Below are 5,629 nucleotides of genomic sequence, written 5' to 3' on the forward strand. Positions count from 1 at the left end.
CAGGGTATCTCGCAGTTTCTTGCACTTTACCCCTGTGTCACAGACTATCGCTCCCTGCCGGGGTATTTCACAGTACATGAATTACCTCTGGTACCACATCGGTCTGTCATTCCCCTTGCAGGGATTACCACAACGGCCACCCTGGTGGTTGTCGTTTTCTACGAAATGTTAAATGACGTGATATACGCCCTGTGGTTACTTCCCAGTGGCTCTGCCGTGAACTGGATGGTGTTTTCGGCTCTTTCCCTCTCACATTGGGGGAGCCGATTTCAAGTGTTATTATCCCTGCTTTGGGGCTGGTAGCCAGGTTCATTCTGGATATAGAGAATGTCGATCCTGCACCTGTATCATACATTCCCCGTTTCTGCCCAGCGGGTGGATCTCATGGCGGGAGTCTGGCTGTCACCAGATTTGAGGAGCCACAAAGGGCTCCTGTTTCCCATACCCTGAGGGTCCTCACAAGTAATAGAAATCTCCTTCTGGGGTGGATTTGTAGGTTAATCGTCGGGTTACAGGCATTAATACTCCTCCCATCCCGGCCTGGACGGATTTTACGGATCCGTAGGTGGTAACTTTGCCTGAAATCAATGTACTCGTTTTCAGGGCCTGTTGGCCGTCCTACCATGGCCATCGCATGGTTGGTTTATACTGTTGCATACTGGGCTGATGCATTTGAAACGTTTTTCCCCTCCAACACGTCTGGGGTTCAAATGTCTTTTGCCGCTCAGGTTTGCTGTGCCACAGCAACACTTGCAAGGGGACTGTCCTCAGCTCCACCGGGGTTTACCAGCTTTATGGATTTTGTGACAGTTCACCTGTTCAGTGTATCCGAATGCTCCTTTATCTGGACGGCCTTCTGCTTTTAGCAGGATCACAGAGGTACTTTACCTCCAGGTCAGGATAACCGTGGCTTCTTCTCGGCACAGATAATTAGTCAACGGAGAAACAGTCCTCCCTGCATCCATCACAGGGTATTCTTCATCTGGGAGCACTGCTGGATTCTCAGAATCTAAGAATTTTTCTGGAGTAAGACCAGATTTCCACTCTTCAACTTGGAGTGTGCGGATGTCTACGCAGTCGACATATGTCATTACTCTTTGTGATGCGCGGTCTACCAGAGTGTCTACCTTTTGGTAGGGTGGAATGTGCTCAGTTCCATTCCAGGCCTTGCCATAATTGACTCCTCTCCAGATGGATCGAGTTTTTTTTTCCATCGGATCGCTGTTCGAACGATGATGCTTTCTCCGGAGGAGAGTCGGTCTCTGTCCGGGTGGCTATGGCCATCTCGTCCAGGGTATTCTTTGCTACAGACAGTGTCTGGTCTGCATTCATTTTGGGGCAGTTGGACGTCTGTCGCTTCCGCCCTGCCACTTAACTTGTTGGAAATTTAGGCTGTCTTGGGCCTTCACTCTCTGGCCTAACCCATATGTCACGGTAAACCTGACTAGGTTCAGTCCGACAGTGTCACAACAGTGGCTTCCATCTAGGCAACACTGGTAGTTGGGTGGCAATGACAGGAATGTCATACATTCTGACATAGTCCAAGGGTCTTATCCAGGCCAACTCTGCAGTGTTCATTCTGGGAGCTCTCCATTGGGAAGCGAGCTTCCTCAGCCATCACGACGTGCATCCCGGGGACTAGTCTCTTCTCCAAAAGAGGTTTCAACTCCTGGTGAGCAGAGGGGGCCTCCCTGAGGTGTTACAGTCCAGCTCTAGGAGTACTGAAGCTACCTTCAGTCTCTTTGCCAGTGAAGTGGTCCTTCCACTTTGTGTACCTGTGTCCTCCGGTCTCCCTTCTTCCTCGAGGTCTTCGGAAGTTTAATTCAAGACGGAAGGGCTTTCCTTCTGGTGGCTCCAGTTCGTCCCAGACGTCACTGGTACTAAGATTTTCGGTGTCTCCTCATCAATGCTCCGTTCTTACTGCTTCTCTATCCGGACCTGTTGTCTCAGGGTCCTTGTTTTTCCCTGGACCTGGATCGTTTGTCTTTGACTGCGCCCCTACTGTGGTCCTAGGGCTTCCCTGGCTCTGTCTTCATTGAGATGTTTAGAGCAGATAGGCCAGCCTTTGCTGGGATCTACCACAGACTGTGGCATACATAATTCTTATGGTATCGTACCTGTCGATACAATCCTCCAGTGTCCAGGATTTCCAGATATTCTGGCATTCCTTCCGGCTGGCTTGGGTTTCACCCTCGGCCTGGACCCTCGGCCTCGGTGCGGATCTCTACACTGTCAGTATGGTTAAGGTATGGAATTGCTCCACTCTGATATCCAGTTCATCCTTTGGTGTCTTTTCTGGATTATGCCTCCATTTGTCCTCCCTTGGGACTCCTTGGGAGTTAGTAGTGGTTCTTCGTTCCCTCCGGGGACAGTAGATGGAACCTCTGGTTGTGATAGCCATTACATGGTCTATTGCTTAGGCTCTCTCTTTCTCTCGGGGTGTTTATATCAACCAGGAGAGTGTCTGAATTGGGAGCGTTCTCATGTGGCTCCCTCTTCTGGAGGGCATCATGTCAGGGTGTGAGTTGCTCTCGCCCTGTGTTTCTTCTTAATGTGGTTTTTAGGTTCCATATTATTCTGGAACTTATGGTACGGCCATTCAGTCCCCAGTCCTCTCGGCTGGTGTGGCCTCATTGACTGTGGTCCGGCCTCTTTGGATTTATGTGATCCGTTCCAGTTCCTTACGGAAATCGGACTCCTTATTGGTGGTCTAAGATTTCTGGTTTTCACAGGATAGGATGGCCGGCCTATTTTCAAATGTTGGCTGGATGGCCTCGTATATCTTCCTCAGGGGCCTACCCATGGGTAGGCCTTTCTGTTGTTGATGCTTGTTTTTACTCGGGCCATGTAACCCTCGTGGGCGGCTCGCTGTGGCGCCTCGGCTGTTTTGCCTCACTAGGTGGCCACATGGTCTTCTGTCCACACCTTTTTAAGGTTCTAGGCATTGATTTCCTTTGCCTCTCAGGATGCTTCCTTTTTGGCGACGGATTCTCCTCTCAGCACAGGAGCGTCCCCACCCTTGGTTGAACTGCTTTGGGACATCCCCAAGGTCAACCCTGTGGACCCCCTATGGACCCTCAAGTAGAAAACGAGATATAGTAAGAACTTACCTTTGTTATCTCTGTTTCTACGAAGTCCATAGGGTCCACAGGGCGCCCGCCCTGACGCACCTGGCTTCGTATGGGCTGTGTAGCTGGTCATCGGTTTTCCGTCTCCCATTTCTGTGAGTATGGTTATTGAGTGTTCCAGGTTTCTCTCTCTTTTTCTCTCCTCCTCCGGCCTTTGGCTACTTACAAACTGAGGTGTCTCTGGCTTGGGGGTGGGGTTATAGGGAGAGTGGACCCAGTGCATCCTGGGAGCTAAAAGCTTTAACTGCGTGGTGCCCAGATTTGGTTCCCAACCTATACCCCAAGGTCAACCCTGTGGACCCTATGGACTTCGTAGAAACAGAGATAACAAAGGTAAGTTCTTACCATATCTCTTGTTATGCTGCCGCAGCTGGACCTCCTCGGTGGCCACGGCAGCACTGTGGTTTAACCGGACTGTGGTGAAGCGCCGCATGCTGCTGGAGGTGAGCTCCGACAGAGCAGCGATGGTGGACCTGGCGGAGGCTGTCCCAGCAGCTGGGACTGAGTCCCTGGCTGGGTGCCGGGAGCTGGAACGAGCTCGTCCTGGACTACAGGGCTAAGTTCTGTTCTGGGTGGAGCGCCGCGTCTCCAAGTTCAAGCCCTCTGCCAGCTACCGTGCAGAGCCTGGTCCAGTGCGAGGGATGAGGAATCAGCCGACACCAATCAGGGGGTGTGGCCGCAGCTAGTCAACGCATACGCAGCAGAAGCAGTTCCGAGAGTCGATAGGCTTGTGTGTTGCCACCACCGAGCTTCTATTATGCAGTGGGCGGAGTCAGTGACAGCGGTCACCGATAGTAAACAGGAATCCTCAATACCCAGTGGGAATCAATACCCCAAGCTGTGATTGGGAGTCGGAGGCTGACGCCATCCGATCACACCCTCACAGCACCATTAGTCACAGCCTTTCATATTGGTGCAGATCTCCCAGTCCTGGGGGAAGTGCCTCTTACTGATGCTCCTCTCACAGCACCATTAGTCACCGCCTTTCACATTTATGCAGATTTCCCAGTCCTGGGGTAGGTGCCTCTTACTGATGCTCCCCTCACAGCACCATTAGTCACCGCCTTTCATATTGATGCAGATCTCCCAGTCCTGGGGTAAGTGCCTCTTACTGATGCTCCCCTCACAGCACCATTAGTCACCGCCTTTCATATTGATGCAGATCTCCCAGTCCTGGGGTAAGTACTTCTTACTGATGCTCCGCTCACAGCGCCATTAGTCACCGCCTTTCATATTGGTGCAGATCTCCCAGTCCTGGGGTAGGTGCCTCTTACTGATGCTCCCCTCAGAGCACCATTAGTCACCGCCTTTCATATTGATGCAGATCTCCCAGTCCATTAGTCACCGCCTTTCATATTGGTGCAGATCTCCCAGTCCTGGGGTAGGTGCCTCTTACTGATGCTCCCCTCACAGCACCATTAGTCACCGCCTTTCATATTGGTGCAGATCTCCCAGTCCTGGGGTAAGTGCCTCTTACTGATGCTCCTCTCACAGCACCATTAGTCACCGCCTTTCATATTGATGCAGATCTCCCAGTCCATTAGTCACCGCCTTTCATATTGGTGCAGATCTCCCAGTCCTGGGGTAGGTGCCTCTTACTGATGCTCCCCTCACAGCACCATTAGTCACCGCCTTTCATATTGGTGCAGATCTCCCAGTCCTGGGGTAAGTGCCTCTTACTGATGCTCCTCTCACAGCACCATTAGTCACCGCCTTTCACATTTATGCAGATCTCCCAGTCCTGGGGTAAGTGCCTCTTACTGATGCTCCCCTCACAGCACCATTAGTCACCGCCTTTCATATTGGTGCAGATCTCCCAGTCCTGGGGTAAGTGCCTCTTACTGATGCTCCCCTCACAGCACCATTAGTCACCGCCTTTCATATTGGTGCAGATCTCACAGTCCTGGGGTAGGTGCCTCTTACTGATGCTCCCCTCACAGCACCATTAGTCACCGCCTTTCATATTGGTGCAGATCTCACAGTCCTGGGGTAGGTGCCTCTTACTGATGCTCCCCTCACAGCACCATTAGTCACCGCCTTTCATATTGATGCAGATCTCCCAGTCCTGGGGCAAGTGCCTCTTACTGATGTTCCCCTCACAGCACCATTAGTCACCGCCTTTCATATTGATACAGATCTCCCAGTCCTGGGGTAGGTGCCTCTTACTGATGCTCCCCTCACAGCACCATTAGTCACCGCCTTTCATATTGATGCAGATCTCCCAGTCCTGGGGTAAGTGCCTCTTACTGATGCTCTCCTCACAGTGCCGTTAGTCACCACCTTTCATATTGATGCAGATCTCCCAGTCATGGCACTGTGAGGGGAGCCTCTTACTGATGCTCCCCTCACAGTGCCATGCTGGCATCACTTTAGACACTGGTCCTTGTGAAACGTTAGTACAATGCACAGTCCTGGTAACTGCAGCCATAATTCTGGACCGCCAGGTCAGTGGTTTTATTCATGACTATACTGGGAACCTTAACCATGCAGATACTCTCACA

The sequence above is a fragment of the Taudactylus pleione genome, unplaced genomic scaffold (assembly GCF_031769625.1).
Source record: "Taudactylus pleione unplaced genomic scaffold, aTauple2 ptg000744l, whole genome shotgun sequence".
Lineage (NCBI taxonomy): Eukaryota > Metazoa > Chordata > Amphibia > Anura > Myobatrachidae > Taudactylus > Taudactylus pleione.